Source organism: Perca fluviatilis, chromosome 19 (genome assembly GCF_010015445.1).
Source record: "Perca fluviatilis chromosome 19, GENO_Pfluv_1.0, whole genome shotgun sequence".
NCBI lineage: Eukaryota > Metazoa > Chordata > Actinopteri > Perciformes > Percidae > Perca > Perca fluviatilis.
This window is the reverse complement of record NC_053130.1, coordinates 26,023,646-26,045,137: the sequence shown is the minus strand read 5'-3', so window position 1 is coordinate 26,045,137 and position 21,492 is coordinate 26,023,646. Positions and strand designations below refer to the sequence as shown.

At 43.1% G+C, this 21,492-nt stretch overlaps 1 long non-coding RNA gene across 1 annotated transcript in view; it reads right to left on the bottom strand.

Annotated features, from left to right (window-relative positions):
- LOC120547661 overlaps positions 1-21,218 on the bottom strand; it is a 45,537-nt gene extending 24,319 nt beyond the window's left edge. Inside the window, exon 1 of the long non-coding RNA XR_005637095.1 lies at positions 20,100-21,218. This is a non-coding gene — a long non-coding RNA (uncharacterized LOC120547661). The remainder of the gene's footprint in view (positions 1-20,099) is intronic.
- Positions 21,219-21,492: the final 274 nt, after the last annotated feature.

Here is a 21,492-nt window from a genome sequence, read left to right as displayed (position 1 = left end):
CCGGCGCAGCGCTGCTGGTCTTAAAAAACAACAGGAAACACATGTGGAGAGCTCAATACAGGGAGGGACGGCGGGCATGCAGAGCAGCCAGGAACCAGGATCCCAGGATTGAGACCCCACCTGACCCTGCCGGTTCCCACTGACACTTCCTTATCCGCTACAACAGGGCAGAGGTCAGGGCAGAGGGACGGGCAGCAGATGTCAGTGCTGAGCTCAGCGACAGGAAGCGTGCCTGGGCAGAGTGAGAGGAGGAAATGATGGATGTTTTTGTCCTGTCTATGGCGTTGTCATGCTTACACAGCAGATAAACACAGCTTTAACGCTCAATGCTCCTGCAAAGCCATTCCTGCATTATAGATCAAAAGAGCGCAACAATATATCTTGATATTTATATACAAAGATAACAGCTGAACCAGCCGGCCAGGATTAAAGAGCAACACCTGCGTCTCATATTCGACGCTGAGGTGGACCAGGGCCATTCAGCCATGTTTGTTTTGGGAACGAAGCCTTCGTAGAGAGTGGGATTACCGAATGACTTGAACAGAGGCCGAAATGGGGTGTCAGCTGAGATGTGTATGAAGCCTTGTCTTCATCAGGCGATTGCACAAGAGATGGATCACAAAAACGCACCCCAACGCCCCTCCTCCTCCTCATCATCATCATCATCATCATCATCATCCCCACTGTTATCTTCTTCTTTCATGTGCTTCGTTTCTGTTCTCTGTCATTCCTCAGCGAATCAGACGGAAAGCGTTTAGTCTGAGTTTGGGAAACGATAATCTCCTTTTCCAGTCCATTCCAGCCACTCATCGCACAGCCAATGTCAACGTTAAGCCCGCCACAGTGAACAGAGCGAGCCAAGTGCTTAGCGACAGGAAGTGATATCAGTTTCTCAAACTGACAAACATCCATGAAGAGAACGGCCAATACAGTGCATGGCTCTCATTTGTTTTCTTTACACTCCCAAGTTCACTTCTTAACATTGCACATATGCCATCGTGCCCGAATAATGTTTTTTTTGTTGTTGCATGCTTTCATATCATTCATATTTTCAGTGATTTCTTTGTTTAAATATGTTTTAAACAATCTCCCCCTCACTAGAATATTTTGGAAAAGTGTCCAGCTGCCAAAATCCAAGTGAGAAAAGCTTTGAGTTGATAAAAATGTTGATACAACGTACTGGGTTGCGTTCAAATTATTACGTTGCACTCACAGATATAACCTTTACCAGCAGCAGCAAGTGTTTTTTTTTTTTGCCCTGTGTAAGGTCACATACAGGCCTTTTCCTGTAGGAAATCTACACACCAGTAATTTAATGTGTAGTACTTGTGCTTTTGTTTTTCCCTGTACTTTACCAGCTTTGGGGATGTGTGTCGAAACCTAAGTTTCAGGTGCTCTTGGGGAGGGGAAGGATTGCAACAGCTCATTTGCAGCACGGCAAACACAGCAATTCATAACACGCAACATGTGTTTAGCATTGCAAGGAAGTCTGTTGCAATATAGGACATGCATATTTTGCTGCTTTGTATATTTGTGTCAGTGTTAACCAGTAACGTTTAGGCTGTGTTGGTATTTTCATTTCCACTATGCAGCTGGGCAGCGCAACCAAATGCAGCAGCGCTATGTATTATATCTGGTCTAGTTTGGGGGTGTGGGGCAGAGAGAGAGTGGGGGACTGGCAGCTACTGGTGCAATCATTCAGGGCAGCTGACCTGTCCCGAGGGACTCAGTCAGCTCTGAATAGCAGGTCAGCGGGGTGGATGCTGGTGTGGTTGTGTTCTCTCTGCCCCATTCTGTCAACCTCCTACTGTAGTGTCATCTTTTAATTTTATATCCAAAACCTTCAGATTTATAAAACACAGTGGAACAGCAATGCAGAGCTTCTAATCAAAGCCTTCCACATTCTAAAAAAAAAAATCAGGTTATGGGAAGCTCCAGGTTACGGGAGATTAAAAAGTCCAAATAAAGGCTTCCCTAGCCTTCTGATTGGTGGAGCTTGACGTAGCCACACGCAGCCTTTCGGTACGGATCCACTTGTCCGTGCGACGCTTCTGTCGCGCCGCGCTCCACTCTATTCCTATGGGTGACGTCAAGCGACTTCAACGCTCCTGCAAAGCATTCCGGGAAGCCGGCGCTACATTGGAAAAAATGCTGCGCGTCAAAAAGCTGGCCGATTATGCAAATGAATCCGTCGAAGGCGACGCGACTATCCAGTAGAAGCAGACGAAAATCTTTCAAACTGACCTTTGTCGATCTGAAATGAAGACAGATTCAGCAACTGCATGGCCTGTTTCTCGCTTAAAATGTTTTCAGAAACACATTTCGGGGGGAACTATTTTTGTAAAATACGAGATCGTATTCTCAACGAGCCGCCATGACACTCTGTTGAAATTCTCGAGTAGCCACACCCACGTCAGGCATTCGTCCAATCAGCTGCTGGTCAGGGGCGTGGAGCATCAACCATGGCTGTATGACGTCGCGACACCACACGTCAGTCGTGTCGCAAAAGTGGATCTGTACCGTTACGCTGCGGATCCTCTTTTGCGACACGACTGAAGCGTGGCGTCGCGAGGCCTCCCCTCATTTGTACGTTGATGGGCGTTCCTCAAGTTTACCGTTATGGGCGTGGTTTTGAGCCAGCAGGGAATGTTGTGTTTTTAAAACATTTGCTCGAAACCAACTTCATCCCTCTCGAATTTTGAAAATTGGTGGGAGAATGCCCATTCTCTCTACCTACCAACCTGCCTGCTATCATAAGTACTACTAGCCTATGAGAACATGTGTCTGCAGATGCTCACGTGCTGTCTGCTACCATTACAACTCATCTGTTGAATTAACATTTTATTTTACACACAAACTCATAAAACCCACCAGGGACTCCAACGACCTCTGCCACCCTCCTCCAGGCAGAGTTACGTTGGTCGTTGTCCCTATAGGACAACAAAGATGGGTGGTATAGATTTGGAAATGCTGCAACCGCCACAATTAATTTCTCCTCCATTTTCGCTACTCGGAACTAAAGTTTCCTGAGCATTTTTGTAGTAGGACGTCTAGAACAAAGAGACTTCCCCCCAGTCTTCCCTGTGCTCTACTTCTAATTCAAATTTGCATAAAGATGGACATCGGCCAGCTTTTTGACGCACAGCATTTTTTCAAATTCAGCGCCGCCTTCCCGGGATGCTTTGCGGGCGCGTTAAAGTCGCTTGACGTCACCCATAGGAATAAAGTGGAGCGCGGCGCAACAGAAATGTCGCACGGCCAGGTGGAGCTGCCACGATTAGGGTGCAGACACTACTCAATGCTCAAAACACTCACCTTCCTCTGTATGTTTTTTTTTTTAGAAAGAAATCATCTCAAATTTATGGAAGGAACACACCCTTTCTGGAACCAAAGCGACATAATTTTGTTTGAGTGACATATTGACACCCCAATCATGTTTTCATGTTAAATACCCACTGTTTAAAATGTTCCTGTTCTCCATTTGATTAATCGTCTCTATTGTTCATCTTATATTAAATACAAACTATTTTTTTCCTCTACCTTTGTGTGTCATATGTGCGGAAAAAAATATTGCGTCAGAGCCTCATGTAGAAACCCATTCCCTTGATCCAAATCACACAGCACTCCTCATAGCTAAAAGCTTTATTTCTCAGGGATTAACAGCATTGTCTCCTGTCAGAACACGACGGTGTGACCCTGCACCGCATCCAGACTCAACATCAGAAGAGAGGGAGGAAGTTTTAAGCCGGCGGTTCGCAGGCGTGAGCCCGACATGCCGGGACGGACCGGCAAAATGATTAGGAATGTGATCCAGTAAAACGCAGATGAACCAACTCACACATAAAGCTTGCACATGTGCTTGCAAGCTCCATAACCTGCTAATCAAAGTGGCGTCGAGTGCTGTTTATTGAACAAAAAAATCAATCACTTAGATGCATGTTTAAACCGTGGGATTGGGGAGTGACTCTTTAAGATGAAATGAGTAAGGATGAATTTCTTTCTCATTTGCTTTCCGTCCTCATTCGCCACGGAGCTCACAGGCGAAGCTATTCCGATGGTAATGAAAATAAATACAGGCCTTGGGAATCCATGTCCATTCCAAGAGCCATTCATCTATGAAGCAACCTCATTCTTATATAAGAGCCCTTTTTGGGTTCAGTTCACATCACAGTTTATTTAACTTGATTTCCCTAAATAGGGTCCTGATTGGGTTGCATAAGGGCTCTGGGTCCTCAGTGGAAAGGGGGAGGAGGGTTATGGGACGAGAAGAAGAAGGAAGGGGGTGATCAGGAGGAGAAAGGGAGTGAAAGAATAATGAAAGGGGGGTGTTTTAAGTTCAACTTTATGTGTCCAAGTGGGGAACTGGTTTGGCAGCGAGGAGTTACGCTAACATTACATAAATATGTAAGCCAGTCGCCGATGCAAGGTGCTGAAAAAACAAGCCATGTAAGACAAATCGTCACTGTCATCAACCTCACTGACGTCTCCGTCATCATCATCATTCACATACAGTCTTAATCGAGCCTGAATCACAGTCTCCCTCCTCCTTGTGCCAACAGCATAAGACAAGGCAACAATGGGAAGTCTTTACAGCTGTTTGTCTCAGCTGTAGAGAGACTGTGGTGATTGATTGTAGCCTACCGTATGTGAAACACACTGTAAAGGGGACAATCAGGCCATGTTCTTACCAACGTGGATAATGAAAAAGATGTTGTCACTGCAATAGCGTCACAACCGTGCAAGATGCAGTCACTAAACTTTACAGGTGTCTAGTTGAGATCAAAATTTAGGTGGAGTTCGAAGATGGGTGTGGTCCAAGCAAGGGGCGCCGGGAAGTAGGGGGGTAGGAAGTAGGGAAGGGGACATTGCGTTCCCACTTAACGCCCTGGCCCGAATTGGCGTTGTGCGATCCCATCGCAAGATGATGTCTAGTGTAACAGGTTTACTTTTCTCAGCACTTCCAACAACCAACACAAGACTTGTGTTTTTAAATATATCTATGTATTCTAGTCAGATTTATTAACACTATTTCCTCAGCCTTGAAGGTCTTGTTTTCAGTTGGGTTTGTCTGTTTGTCGGTCGGCAGGATTACGGAAAAACTACTTTTACATGAAACTTGGTGGAAGGGTGTAGCGTGGGCCAAGGAAAAACCCAATACATTTTGGAGTGGATCCAAATCACAGGGCGGATAACCGTAATATTTTTCACTTTTCGTTAATAATGCAAGATAGGGAATTTGGCCTTGGTGGAGGTCTGTGCTCTTCAAGTGCCCTCCTAGTTTTTAGACATATTTTTAGTTAGTTTACTACCTGTCTGCTGTGTATCTTGTGTCTCTAGTGCTGCAGTACTTACTCTAACCTTTAACCTCACAATCCCCTGGAGGGATCCTCTCTGTAATGCCTTAATCAACAAGTGTAAAAAGTCCCTTCTGATTCCATATAAGCTCAGTTTAATTGATTTTTATCTACCTAAACAAGAGAGATTGTTTTGCACACCATTTCAGTATAACAACCAAAATTCAGCCAATTCTATTTGGTAAAGTGTTTCAGGCTGAAATACTTTGTGAACCAAAAATGTTGCACTCCATCAGCACTTGAATCTATCAAAATAAAACCGCTGAATGCAAGAGTTGAATTGGACTCTTGAATCTTAGAAAAGCATGTCCAGGAATTTAGCAATATCTGACTCCCACTACTTCTAACATTTGGAGGAAGATAATAACCCCGCCGTCTGCTTTCGCAGGGACTGTTATTTATATATATTTCATGGATGTTATTCGTTCAGTTTTTTCATAGTGCATCTGCACCTGAGTAAAACATCATATCTTAAACAAGCTTTTCATGGCAAACACACTGACAGGAAATGACGAGAAACTGGAGACTTAGCAAGAGGCCTTCCCATGACTGCTTATATCACAGAATATTTTTGCAGATATTTGGCCCCAAAACCTTTGCGGCCAGTACATCCAAAATAAATTTGGAGCTGCAGCTGAGTGAAATAAAAACCCAAGAACTAGTCTGATGATTTATTCAGAAAGGTTTTTCAACAGCGGCAAAGATTTCACACACCGCAGACACAACAACAACTGTTCAGTCGATAAAAAGGTGCGCACACTTTTCCACAGAGGGTGACCTCACGACCCCGCAAAAGCACCATCGCCACGCAAAATCCCAGACTGGCGTGACCGCACTCTTAACACACACAGACAGGTGTGTGTGTGGGGGGGGAGAGGGTGGGGGGAGGGGGAGTGTGAGAATTCCTGCTAGTGTGATGACAATGGTGAGAGATCGCTAACACCACAGGCTTAATGTATAGTTTCCAAGGTCCAGCTTTTTCTCCCACGCGTCTCGTTTGGTGAATAACCCTCTGTGCGGCGCGGCGGTCCCGCCGCAGGCCCATCCGGATGCCGACACAATTACCGCGGGGATATTGCGGCTGGATTCCTGAGTGACCACTGTGACATTTCAGGATTAGTCATGATGGCTGAAAGCATGAGCGCCTGTTAATTTTATTATCAATGGATGGTATTGTATCTGCTGTTCGCCTACTCATATTTGAGGAATTCTCACTTCCTCTCTCCGCAACTGTCTGTCTCGGTGGTTCCTCTCTATTCATCCCTGATCGGGGGTTGAGAGTCAACTTACTTGTCATTTACCTCAAATACTGTAAATCAGACATTCTAGCTAGCTTGGATTTCAATTCATGAACTTTGGATCAAAAATCTGCTTCAAAACTAACTCTCATTCGTCCTTCTTATTTGGCCCATTGTTCTTCACTAAAGGTGCAGTTACAGTTTGGAGTCCTAATCCTCAGGGGATCACTGTAAAGAGATGGGAGGTGATGGATAGTGAGAACTATGTGGACCATGAGCTCCCCCTCTAAGCCCCAGTGATTGTGGGATAAGACGAAGGTCTACTGAGGCGTCTTAGTGGAGTGCGAGGAAGCATGTTAAAACAATAGCAAAAAAAAACAATCATTTTCTCCCCTTCTCAACATCTGCAGCCACTCACAGTTTCCATGTTCTGGCTTGATGAGCCAACAACACATGTTGGGTCTGAGTGAACACACGTACACAACGAATGAGAGGCGACAAAGCTGGTGTGTGTGTCTGTGTCTGTGTGTGTGTGTGTGTGTGCGTGCGTGTGCGTGTGCGTGTGTGTCTGTTTGTGTACATTAGAGGCAGGGGAGAGATGTTCTTGGCCGAGGCACAATCAGGAATCAGACATCTTTCTTTGCCAAGGACAAGTTTAACTCCATTCTGCTTATTTTGGGCAGAAGTGACCAGAGTAAATCACAGTGCTGCTTTATTGGCAATTGTTGCGAAGCTACCACGGGCTGCAGCCCAGCTCCTATCCGCTCACTACATCAACAAGACTCCATGCCATTTAGGGGTCAGGGGTCACACGGCGAAGCAACTCCAGGCCGATGGAGGGGGCAGAGAAAGAGAAGAGCAGCAGTTACAGACTGGAAAACTATTTTTTAAATGTCTGAACAAAGAAGTAAAAAGGAAGACAGCTGCCATTTTTCTCACTCAAAGACTGAAGAGCAATAAACACTCAGTGCTTTTACATGCAGTTAAAAAAATAATTACATACACACGGGTTAAGGCAATACCCCAGTTTCTTAAAAAAATGCCATGTAAACCTTAACTGGCTAAAATCTGAGTTCTCATAACTCGGTTTACTGACTAAGATAATTCATTTAGTAACCGGGGTATTAATGGATGTACAGTATGTATACAGTTTAACCGGAGTAAGTTTGGGTTAAGCGCCTGTGCTTGCTCCGTAGGTTAAAACTGCCCCTCCGCTGCAGTGGTTTTTGACCCGGAAATAGAAGAAAGCAGTTGGAAGTAACGGTGCCAAAAACAACAGCAACAACACAAACACAAACTTTAACCTTTAAATCCAGAGGACTTTTCCGATGGCAAGTTCGAAACTGTACAGCGCTGAAAAGTTGTCCATTTTCTCCCCACTTTCCAAGTTGTGTTTCGACAATGGTCAACCGGAGGAAAAAGTGTTATTCACTTCGGCAGAGCGCCACCTACTGTACTGGAGGTACAATTACTTAACCCGAAGGTAAGACTATACCCTGGTTACTGCTGTGCATGTACTGTAAACCCACTGAGTAATACACTGTGATGTAAGGAGGATCCAGACTGACAGAACATCTCAAGGCTTTCATAGAAAGCTTTCATTGACCATTTCAAATGCAAGTAGAGGCTAAAATCTCTCTCTCTTGGCAGTAGTCTTTTTGTCAAGCGTTACATTTTAAGGAATCTCAACATTCAAACGAGAGTTGTTCTGGAACATGCATTTACTATCATAAAGTACATTTTTGCGTTGACAATGGTCCGAGTTATGTAAGGCTTCGGGGAATGTTCAGGCGGTCTTGTTCACAGTTTGGGGTCCTGGCTCGAGGGGGTTAAAGGGTTGTGGGGGGGGGGGTAAGAGGGATAAAACCATGTCGGTGTCTCTCCAGTGATTAGAGTATCATTACATGAGGATTAGTCGAAGGATCATCCAGGAGGTTACACTAAAGACAGCTGTGGTGTGTAGGGTGGTCTGGTGGTCCTGGGAACTAACTTAGAACTAAACAGACAATAACGTCATTTAGAGTGTGAGAAAAGCCTAAACCTGCTTCCAGCTCCCAAACAGTGTTTTGTCTGGGACTAAGACATGTGGTGGGCAGGCGGCGGAGGCCATTTTGGCTCTGAACTACCCTCAGTGGAAGAGTCAAGTGTCTGCAATGTCACCACTACGATTCATGCATAGCTGTAACCAAAGCTGCTCTCTGGGGAGCACTGGGCAACCGCTGCCGCAGTGTGTGTCACTGTGAGTTTGTATGTGTGGTATGTGTGTGTGTGTGTGTGTGTGTGTGTGTGTGTGTGTGTGTGTGTGTGTGTGTGTGTGTGTGTGTGTGTGTGTGTGTGTTTGTGTGTGAGATGAGGACCGTGAGAAAGTCTGTTGGAACCCCAGAGGTTCTGACTTAGAGACCAGAGGGGTAAAACACACAGCAGGCCAGACATTACTACACTTTAAAACACTCAAATAGAGAAGTTACACTGACCAGACCAGCGTGTGTGTAAGATGCACTGACGTTATTCTGTATTGTAAATGCCAAAGCTATTTTTCATATTATATGAAAACAACTTGAACTTTATGTTTTTCAGATTCAATTTTTTTGTCTTTTCTCTTAAAGAAACACTGGATTTTACCCTAGACTGTATAAAATATGGACGTAGTCTCCATGACATTGCCCATAGGTTTCCAGAGAAGCTCAAAATGGGCAGCTCCTGGTGGCTTTGGCCATCACCATCTTGGAAGTGCCTGACCCCGCCAACTCTCGTCTACTCCAAATATGGGTAAAGAGGTGGAGCATGGATGGAGCTGAGGCGGCTTAATAATGTAGCAGCCACCTGGTGCACAAAGCACCAAGCCCTTAATAATGCATAACTTTAAGCTTGATTATAATTCAAACATACCCTCCGCACAGTTGTCATGAAAAGAGAAATTAGCCATAGAGACCAAAGCCGTTTACTAGGCTGTAAACGTGGTCATTTCTGCTGTAAAGTTGGGCTTTCTAACGTAGCGGTCTATAGGGATTTACCTATTGGACTGACTCTCTTTTGGAGCAAGCCTCAAGTGGACCACTGCAACTGCATTTTTTGGCACTTCCACACTGGCTTCATTCTTTAACATTTGAGGTTGCCGCATGGATTTTACCAATAGAATCTGTCTAGTCCTTGAATGTAGGTTAATGCTTGGTTACTAGGTTGCTAGCAAGTCAGCCGGACATGTTAACGTTTGCAGCTTACTTTGATGCATTCATTACTTTGCTCTTGTGTTTTTTGGTTTTGGAAAGGCTAATAAAAACATTATGACCAAGTATTGCTCCTATTATAGCTCCAACATGTGGAGAAATACAGAGCTTGACAGGCCTGCCATGCCTAGTTGGTTGCTGAGCTCTAATCAAACAACCACTTTTCAGGTGCGGGATTTAGCAAACACTTTACAAAAGTAGTTGTTGCAGAGCCGATATTGAACAGGTGTGCATCTCCTGTACTATGCAGCAGCTAGTCACCAAACCCTAAATCCTGGCATGAAGACACTATTTTAGGCCATTTGAACCAGCGGTGTGGTCTAATGTATTGTAGTATTGTATTCAACGTGTGGGTTCTGGGTGTCCTCCCCCAGGGTTATTTTGAGCGTCAAAGACTTAATTTCATGTCTTGCATTCTGATACACTTTTATGCACCAATTTATGGTTGGAATACATTTATGTATCCTATGAGAAGAAAAACACAGATGACATTCAAAATATATCAAAAATATAATGGAATATAAAGCAGTAAGGGCGCTTTGACATCAGGGACCTAAGCCTGGATCGCAAAAGTTGACCCCTAAGCAACGAGGACAAAATAAAATAGGCTACTTATATTTGTCTTAAATGTGCGGTGAAGGGAGGATACTGGCGTTAGTGTAGGCGGCGCATTTGGGCCCGGTCGCTACGCACACACTACGCACTGCGCCAAGGGAGGAGCGGGTCGATGAAAGATGAGAAAAGTCTCTCCGCATGTTCTGCAGTGTTAGCTTACTTTGTCACATTACTCGACCCCTTATTTGTGAAAACATATATCTGAAGTGACAGTTCTGTCCCAAAACTGTGTTGTTGGGTATCATTGCACATTTTTAGGTGAGTATGTGGAAATCCTGGAGATCTTAGTGAGTATACTGCGTATACCTGCGTATCACGTAGACTACACCACTGATTTGAACCAGATCTGTGTCCTCTAACTTTAGGTCTTGAAGTCTTAACAACCACATGCACACACACACACATTAGATGGTAAGTCTGATACACTGCTGACTGAGAGGAAGGAGGAATAAACAGCCTTGTGTTTGACGTCACTGTTTCAGCCATGAAAAGGGCCAAATAGGCCTCCATTCATAATCGCTAATCATAGACCCGTCGCTTGGCAACGGCAACAAAAACACAACTGTTGCGGAACAAATTATTCGATGTGATTCAGTGAAAATTCATAAAAGAGTACATGCAATACAAAATGAATTATCCAGACACTTGAACATGCTTGAATATGTATCCACTACACTTATGTGCTTTTTGACACACATTTTGTCTCCCTCTCACACACATCTCTGCATGCTATGGAGTGCCTTTACAACTCCCTGTGGATGAAATCCCTTTATTAGTGGCCAGTAGCCCACTGGCGGGCTTTAAAACTGGCAGCGTCTGCCCGGGCCCCAGAGAGAGCGGCAAGCCATCTATAAATGTGATGATTGTTGCGCTGCGTTTTCCCCTGCGCTGTGTAAAAACCAGCCAATGACCTCCCTACCTCCTTCCCTGGCACCAGGCTCAGCATCCCACTGGCCCCAGAATGGCTCCCGCAACAGAGCCGCGAGCTCCAGTCGCCTGCACTTAACTGTAATCTCACCGATGTTATTTTGGAATTCAATAAGAAAAATAGCCGCTGAATCTTTCACCCAAATTATAGGGTTGAGTGTGGGGCAGATTGAGGGGTGGGAGGGTTGGAGGGGTATGGCGTGGGGGTCTTGAGGAGTAAGAATAAGGGGTGGGAGCACTGAGCGATGTACAGGCTGAACCCTGAGTTATGGCCACAAACTGACCGCTAATGGACCAAACTCACACTCCTCTATGATTTGTGAGGGGTGAGAGGTCGCTCCACAATTCTCTGTCCCTGCTCTGAATCCAAGAACATCCAAGCATGACCATTTATTTTCTCCATCCTTCAGTTACTTCCTCTGTCTACGGACGGCGCTTTTCAATCAGGGGTTCACGATCCCCAAAGGAGTCACAAGATGATTCATGGAGTGTGAAAACATAGATCTATAATTCACAGCTGCACAGCTGTTTGATTATTAACTTTTTCCATATAAAATCAGTGTTTGCAGTCTTCAAGCTTCTAAAATAAATCAAATTAAATAGCCTTTAAAAGGGAATATCACATTTGGTGTTTTAAAGTCACACATCTAAGTTCACACCCAACAGTAAGGGGCTGTGAGTGGGGTCCGGATGACGTATGGGTTTGACTTGGACCATGTTGGATTTACTAGAAATATACTGGCGACTGGCCACTATTTGATTTAGGTCACATTTCATTAGTTTTGGCCATCATTTCTGTCAGTAATGATAACATTGTATTCACAAATTGCTGAGATCTGGGAACAAGCAACACTGCAAGTCCAACAACAGGGGAGGAAACATGCAGTTCAACGATCAGACAGGTTGTGAACAAGCCAACAGTTTAGCCACTTTATCTAAACATCTTTATTTCAAGTTAAAACTGAAAGTGAGCGTGACTGAAATATGGGTGATAATCCCTCATAGAACAGAAAAGCTGTGTGCGTACACAACTTCATTAAAGGTGCAGTAGGTAAGACTTATAAAACTAACTTTCTGTCATATTTGCTGAAACTGACCCTATGTTCCGGTAGAACTACATGAAACACGGCACCTTTAAGTACAGTAGGTAAAAGTCAGTTTGTGAACTGTGATGGATATTTACGATGACGACAACGCGGGCGATCATTTTACTGTTCGCCTTAATTTCCGTGCGTGCAGTGTGGGAAAGATAGCCAAAACTGTGAAAATAAGAGCCACGTTGTAATAAACCAGAATGATCCTTTAAAGTTTCTCAAGGCTTTAAATGCAAGTTTAGTGTCATTTGTTGATTTAGTAAAGAGATTTCCCAGCCTCAACAAAAAAAGCATCTGAAGACAATATATCAGTCTTAAGCGTTTTGTGAGTACAAACCCCTTTGCTTTTCAGGGATGAACATTTATGAGGCTGTGAACAACGCAACTAACCTCAAGCTCACTGGTGGGTGTCATCCAGAGGTCCAGCAATGTGGGACTCCCAGCGGGCCAACCCTGGGAGGGAGTTTAATGGCTGGGTGGAGGCCTCGAATACAAGGCTTTCCAGAATAAAAATTACAACAGCTCAATTGGGAGCCATAACATCAGAAACTGGAATGATCCCTCAGAGGACCCTGGGTAGTTGGGGCAGCCAGTGGTCGTAAGATACACAACTATTAGGAAAGTAGATGATAACATTATGTGTTATCATGTGAACTAAAGGAAGAGTACATGACTATACTTGCAAGAAACAGAAGACTTGCGTGTGTGCATTACTACTCCACTGCAATCCATTCAGTCCATGCAACAGTTTGCTCAGTTACGCCATCTCCCCTCCTGATCTCCCACTCCCATTTGACAAGAAGCCAACGACTCAGAGCAGCCAGCTGTTTCTTATTTTTCTTCTGCCCCCCCCCCCGAATTCTCCACCCATCCCTTCCTTCAGTCTCTCCTCCATCAGCACTCCTTCCATCTAAACATCCAGCCCACCTCCCCTCCACATGGGAGCCTATACCTGATATCCAGATCTCTCACACACACGCACGTACACACACACACACACACACACACACACACACACACACACACACAGACACACGTGTCAAAGGTTGGAGGTGATTTGATTGGCTCGTGCCCTGCACACACAAATACCACTCCTCCAAAAATGTGCAATTCTACTACAATGTATGCTGTGTTTGCAGTTTACAGATGAATTTAAGAATTTGTGAGTGTGTTTTTATGTGTTCACAATCGGATATAGAGGCCGTCTTTTCAAACCACTTCCACACAGGCGAGGTGGGTAACTCTCTCTCTCCAAGGTGTCACCCGTTGGCCTCTACACTCTACAGCGATAGCGTTGTGAGAGTCTAGACACACAAACACACATAAACTGTCCAATTAGCTCCTGACATGAAAAACAGCACTTAGTGATGTTTTTCCTGCAGTTTATTGAGTAAACAGCGTAGGCATATAAATGAGCATCAGACAGCAGCGGTAAAAGGCACATGCATAACTGACAGTACCTCCCTCTCACTTTCCCTCCGTCTCTCTTTATGTCACTCACTAACTCGCCCTCTGGGCCTTAAATAGCATCTCTTTTTATCTAAATGTTTTTCTTTTTTTTCAAGGAGGAGATGATAGAATGATTCCTGAAATTTTACCCTGTCAAAATAAGTCTACGGACACATGTGTGTGTGTGTGTGTGTGTGTGTGTGTGTGTGTGTGTGTGTGTGTGTGTGTGTGTGTGTGTGTGTGTGTGTGTGTGTGTGTGTGTGTGTGTGTGTGTATGTGTGTGTTTCACATTTATAGAAAACAGGCTCCTTCCTCCACCAAATATCACACACTTTCTGTATGCTGTTTTTTCTCATTCATGCATTTGCGCTCTCTCTCTCCGTCACACATGCAAACATATCCACAAAAAGCATCTTTGTTCTTGCCCTATCTGGACAGGGCGAAAGATAAACAAGCATTCTTTTGGGGGAGATGAAAGAGTCATGCAATGATTGTGAGGGAGGAGGAGAAGCTGGGGGAGGTGAAGATAAGATCTGACCCTAATTATGTGGGTGAAATAGAGCCCCATATTGGAAGGGGGAGGGTGAGGGCCTCGACTACAGACACCAAAGCAACTGCTTTCAGATACAGCGTGTTACTGTAACAGGACATTACTGTTATTAATCGGGACTTGGGCATCACAGAAATTCCTTCAAAATCTAAAATCTGCTACAAGGAGCCATGTGGTTTCTTTATCAGTCTTTTAAGCATATATAGCTGGGTTTATATCGGGCCAGATGTTTTGTTAAAGGAATAGTTTGATATTTTAGGAAGTATGCTAATTTGGTTTCTTGCAGAGAGTAAGATGAGAACATCGATAACGCTTGCATATCTGTACGCAAAATATGAAGCTGGAGCCAGCAGACGATTAGCTTAGCATAAAGACTGGAAATAGGAGGAAACAGCTACCCTGGCTCTGTCTGGAGGTTAAAAAGCCTACCAGCACCTCTAAGGGCCGGGACACACCAGGCCGATAATCGGCCGTTGGACAGTCTTGTGAGGTCAGTGACTCAAGTCTGTTCGGTGTGTCCCGTGCCGTTGTCATTCTCGGGGGCTGTTGGCGTTCATTTTGGCCAACCTGACGTGTTCAGTCGGAGGCAGGGCAGTCGGGACTCACCCGGAAATGGCGAGCGGAATGAGCGTGACTAGAGTCTCTCAAAATCTGACGAAAATCTTTTAAACTGACCTTTGTTGAGCTGAAATGAAGATTCAGCAACTGCATGGCTTATTTCTTGCTTAAAATGTTTTCAGCAACATGTTTCAGTGAACTATTTTAGTACAATATGAGATCGTATTCTGAACGAGCCGCCATGACAGTCTGGCTTTGAATTTCCGGAGAAAACAAACCCATGTGACGCGTTCGTCCAATCAGCTGCCGGTTTTCATTTCTTGGGTAACAATACAGAGTAGCGCCGCCAGCTGCTATGGAGACGTATTACGTTTCTCAAGTCGGTGTCGCCTCAGTGTGTTCCGAGGCAGTTTTTTTGGACCCCGGGGACCCGACTGATCATCTCGACTGGCTTTTCTGTCAACGGTCGACCGTCTGGCTGGTGTGTCCCGGCCTTTAAGCTCACAAATTAACATGTTATATTGTATTAGTTTCCAAAAACTAAAGCCTAAAAATGGAATGTTTTGTTGTGGTGACAGCTAGCATGTTAACACAAGGATGTATGTATAGTTTTCCCCCTTGCTTTTAGTTTTTTTCTGCTAAGCTCAGCTAACCGTCTCCTGGCTCAAGCTAAATGTCAAACTATTATGTTTGGCATGACAGGTGTGTTCCCTGTTACATGGGTAGAACATTTTATTTTAACATTGTAATATTTTGGTTTTTCAGCAGCGAGATTATTGACACTTGCTAGTTTCTAATGAAATACTGTTACATGTTAAGATAGGGCCTATTCAATTTTGGTGCAAGTCTTCCAAAAGAAACCTTCATTGTTCCTTTGGCGTCGTCTAAAACACAGCTGGTCAGCAGGTGACGCAGCTCTCTCGGTGGAAACTTGGCAAGATGCAATGAGTGTTGATGAAATGCTCAAACTGCATTGCATAAACAACAGATTTAATGGTTAAACAAAGCTAGAACATGGGATTGTTTATCTATGCATGTCAGAACACTTTTATTATCAGTAATAAATGTTGGTAAGTAAAAACTCCTCACAAGTGTCTCATTTAAAAGTAAGTTCATAAAGTTCTTTTTGTTTTTTTTATGTTTATAAGCTGGACATTTTGGTCCAGCAGCCCATTTCCAGAAGGCTGAACTTACCTTGGATGAAAGAAATCTAGCTCAAAAGACAAATCATGTTTTATGTTGAAGACAGATAAACAGCAGCTAAAAGAATGCTTTTTCCAGCCTTCCAACCCCAAAGTTGCTCTTATTAATGTTATTTTATCTAAACTATGAAACATTGGTAAATTATGTATTAACGATTATTTAAACCATTAGTTTAAACGTATGAACCATTTATAAAGAGTGTCTTATAAGAAAGTGGTTAATTTTTTTAATACATGGAAGCCATATTGTTTGGGACAAGGAGTAATTGAACTAGTTAGCATAAACCTACATAGAGTCATCCTATTTAAAGCGTCATAAACTGTTTTTAGCTCAGCTGCTAAAGGCTCCGCTGTGTTCCCCAGGACAGGTACCTGGACAGGTAGTGTGCACTGTTTTTTATTACCTTTTTTTGCTGCTGCTGATGCTGCTGAAAATGAAGCACTAAACCAAAACAGTGTAGTTGCGAACCGTAAAACCAAATCAATTTTGGTGCAGTGATTACTGGATTAAAGGTCACATACTTGTATTTTGGGTTTCTACTAGAACATATTTACATTTAATACTTAATAAAAATATACTTTAATGTTAAAAAAAAACATTATTTTTCTCATACCATCTGTCTGAATATACCTGTATTCACCCTCTGTCTGAAAAGCTCTGTTTGAGCGCCTGTCTCTTTAGGCCCCCTCCTGAAAAAGCCCAGTCTGCTCTGATTGGTCAGTGTTTCCAGGTCTTCCACTGAGGGCACAGTTTCTGGATATGGTCTGTGTGCATTTCTCTGTGGATTGAGTGTTTTGAACTTTCACAGTATTTATATAGCACCTCAACCTGCTTTATAATCAATAAAGATATGAAAATCTCACTTTTTACAATATAGGACTAAAACCAGAGATATTGTGTCACTGTCCTACAATTTACAGACTGTACTACACAAAGTATTTTAAATCGTTTTAATGATAAGTGCAGTAGGATGACATTTTTTTTACTTCACTGAACTTCAAATGATGTTTTTTATTGCTAAAAGCGATGGATTAGCTCAGTGCCCATCATATCAGTCACATCTTAATGTGTAACACTTCTGGAAAGAAGAAAAAAAACAGTGGTACGGTTGCTACTAACATGCCACAACCAAAGGCCTCATAAATTACACAAGGGCCAATCCCTTACAGTAAAACACTCCAAGGCACACTGTAAAATTGAGTTATCAACAGCGGAGGGAGGGATGATGTTTGGAGGGTGTGTGTGTTGGGCAAGAGGGGGGTGAATGAAAGAAAGCGGATGGTGATAAGATTGAAATAACTCAGCAGTGTGTTTGCTTAAAGAGTCAGTGGTGCTGGTTGTAGTCCAGACCAGCTGAGAGTTGTCTGGAAAATGAGTGATCAGGGAGGAAATGTGTGTGTGTGTGTGTGTGTGTGTGTGTGTGTGTGTGTGTGTGTGTGTGTGTGTGTGTGTGTGTGTGTGTGTGTGTGTGTGTGTGTGTGTGTGTGTGTGTGTGTGTGTGTGTGTGTGTGTGTATGTGTGTTAATGCTCATTCCCTAACTATCGTACAAAAGGTCAATGGGCTTAAGAGCTTGCATCATATACAATAAAAGCAGGAATGCTCTAAATCATGCTGGATCTTTCTCTGTCTGTCTCTCTCCATCTTTGTTTCTCCTTCCCTTTGCATCAGTTTCTCTCACTCTCTCTCACGCACTCTCCCTCTCTCTCTTTAAGGATTAAATGTGGATCAGTGTGCCCTGTTGCAGCCAATCACAGCCGTCCCGAAGTCTTTTGTGCCAAGTGCGAGTGTGTTTTTGGAGCTATGTGTACTCAGTAGACCACAAAATCTAAACACATGCATGCACGCAACGCAAAAACACACACACACATGCACCCACAAACACACACATACATACATACATACATAAACGCTAATACAAATGTTTGTCGTACATGTATTCCATTTAAATGTAATTTATTTGTTTATTTGTCTCATATCTTATGTTATGGCAAGTACTTTTACTTATTTAAGTTTTGTTTCTGAGAAATCATGTTTTTTCCATCATTTAGCATGGACAATGGCTTATACTACAATACCCAGGTGCCATTGCTATGGAGAAGAAGCCAGTAACATGTCTATACACAGTCCCACTTCACAACTCACAAAATACTATCAATTTGAATGACCTATTGTCAGGAAAATAGAAAAACAAAAATACATTTTGCACATTACTTTTGACAACTATATGCCTTCCTTGTGTTCAGTGAAAAAAGCCAGTAAGCAGCTAGATGAATTAGTTTTCCCAGTACTGTGTGGGAAAGAAACTAATTTGTATTTTAAATGTCTGCTGCCTGTGGCCTACAATGAATGAACTTAAACCTGCTCATTGACACATCTTGGTGTTCCTTTATATGCGGAACAAACAAAACTTAAACCCTCATTCATTTTAGGTTCCAACCAATAGTTTAAGAAAGCAGGATCTAGTGCTGTGGTATTTTCCTATTCCTATAGTTCCCCTCTCTCTTTACACGCTCTGCTGCTTTTCATTCTCTCAGATGGTGATTGCTGTCTGTTTTTCAAGAGCCCAGAGATAGTTCCCTGGTGGATGGGGGTCCATGATACTTTACAGATGTGCATGCCTGTGTGTGTTTGTGTGTGGAAGTGTGAGCATGCCAGTGCAGTTTCCACTGATCTGTTCTTGGATCGAGCGGGGCCTATCAGATGAAGAGAGCTCCTGAATTGTGCTGCAGGTTTCACCTCACCACAAAAACTGCAAACCTAAGACATGGGGATTCATAGTAGTGTATACAGTGTATACATGCATGGATGTGTTGCTCTCCCTGCCAACCAGCATTCCCTTTCTGTCATTTAAAAGAAGGACCCAACAAGGGTGCATTTATTAACCAAAGCAATCCTTTGGAAATCCCAAGTAATCCTCCATAAGTCTCCTATAGCCCCATTATAAACACTCAAAACAGCTTACCTCATGCTTTGCCTAATCAAGGATCTGCATTTATAACCAGCATAGACAAAAGATGGAGACGCCCACCACTCAATAATCAAAGACAGGCTGATTGAATAGCGAGCAGACTCAGAGGCAGCCAGCACTTGTCATTTGGGTCACTGTGTTACAAAAGATGAGGAGTGCTATTGTCATGTGAGGATATTTTCTTTCTGTTTGTGTGTCTTTCTGTGTGTGTTAGTGTGCTCCTGTCCTGAATGTAAGATTGTAATAAAAAATGTATTGTATTAATACTTATAAAAACTCTGACAAAAATGCTAACCATCAAAACATTCACAATAGAATTTGAGACCAGGGCTACCAGACTCAATTATGGATTTGCATAGAAGTTGAAAGTTATTTGGATTTCTTATAATAAGACCTGTTTGGAGCATATACTCTAGGTAGATTGAGAAGATAATGGGACCAAGGATGGATCCCTGCGGTACTCCACAAGCAAATTTTTAAATGAGTGGTTGACCATGACTTATTGTTTGAGTGTTAAATGCACATACAGAGGTGTTATGACAAGAGACAGATACATCTACATGTTAACCTAATTGCAATTTGTGAACTACTTTGTAGGTGGGTTTAAAAAAAGAAAATTGTGTCATATGAAAGTATTGCGACCCCTAACAATACCACCAACGCAATTTAAGGTGTGCAAATGTATTGCATCTGGTCACTATTCCACACAGCAGTTCAACTTTTGATTTAGTCAGTTTTCTGTCATGAGTGCTGTACTTTTTTTTCTTACAGTAGTACAGATACAATTTTATGTTTGTTTGTGTGTGTGTGTGTGTGTGTGTGTGTGTGTGTGTGTGTGTGTGTGTGTGTGTGTGTGTGTGTGTGTGTGTGTGTGTGTTTGTGGTAACAGGAATGAGGAATGAGAGAGAGTATTACCTTTGTCCTTGGCGATGCTCCAGCCCGGCATATGTCTGTACTCGAGGATTAGTTGTCTCTCAGCACCTACACCCCACCTCCAGCCGCTGACTCATGCACACACACACACACACACATACACACACATACACACAGAGTCATACAGAAAATCTGCACTGATTGCACAGGTCCAGGCCTGTTAAAAGTGTTGTAATCAGTATAAACACACTTCCATACAAACACAACACACAAAACACACACACACACACACACACACACACACACACACACACACACACACACACACACAGTATGATTACTTATACAAATTTGCAGAAATAATTGGACAGGGTCCTTTTTTGTCTACATTGATGCACAAGTAAACACAAATGCACACAGAGCCTATGACACAGCAAAAAAAGTGCCACTATGTGTTTGCATGCACTCAAACACATATTGACTATGTGGCTACACAGCGGTAGGTACTGACAAATACTTACATGAAAATGCACACGCATATACACAACAAGACTCCCACCAACACAACACACTATTGCCTATAATGTAGGTCTGGAGTAAGCTTCAGCTTAACGCCAACCAACAAACAAGACTGGTTCAAGTCAAATTGTCAGTACACATGTTTGGCAGGTTTTGTAGCGACCCTGCTGGGAGAAGGTCAGCCCCCGCTGTTTTGGAATAGTGTAAGAGAGTTTGGTCTCATCTGTGTTAAACACGTTTGATATCTGTAACACTTTGCTTACAGCTCATGTCAACATTACTTTACCTACATGTTAGTAAAAGTTCTATCTGCTGCTTTTTCTACTCACAATAACATAACACGCTCACTAACATTTTATGTAATTTTTGCTTAAAAAAAACTGAAGTGTAAAAAACACAATTTGTGGTTTTATCCCCTCTTCTTGTTGCCTGGCAACCTCAAAGTTACAACAGGACTCTAGGACTAGAAATAGAAATAGTCTGGCACAGCTTTTTACAGACTAAACAAATAATAGAGATCACATTTATTAGTGAGCTTTAGAGGTACAGGCTGGAGTATTTTTTTGAGCCACACTAGCTGTTCCCCCCTGTTCCCAGTCTTTATGCTAAGCTAAGATAACCAGCATATTCATGGGCCAGATATAAAAGTAGTATTGATTTTCTCGGCAAGAAAAAAAAAGAAGGTATTTCTCAAAATGTTGAGCTCTTCCATTGATGCCATGTCATGTTTGAGAACTGGAACAGGAATTCAGCTGTAACTCCTCGTTTGCGCAAGGCTTTAATTGAACACCTATGGGCTCCCTGTGAGCAGTGTTGCATTTCAAACACTCAGCAGTCATAAACTGTGTTGTTACCAGGACCCCACTCAAAAAGGGGTCGTAACACGGGACAGAGGTCCAGCCATTGCACCTGATTT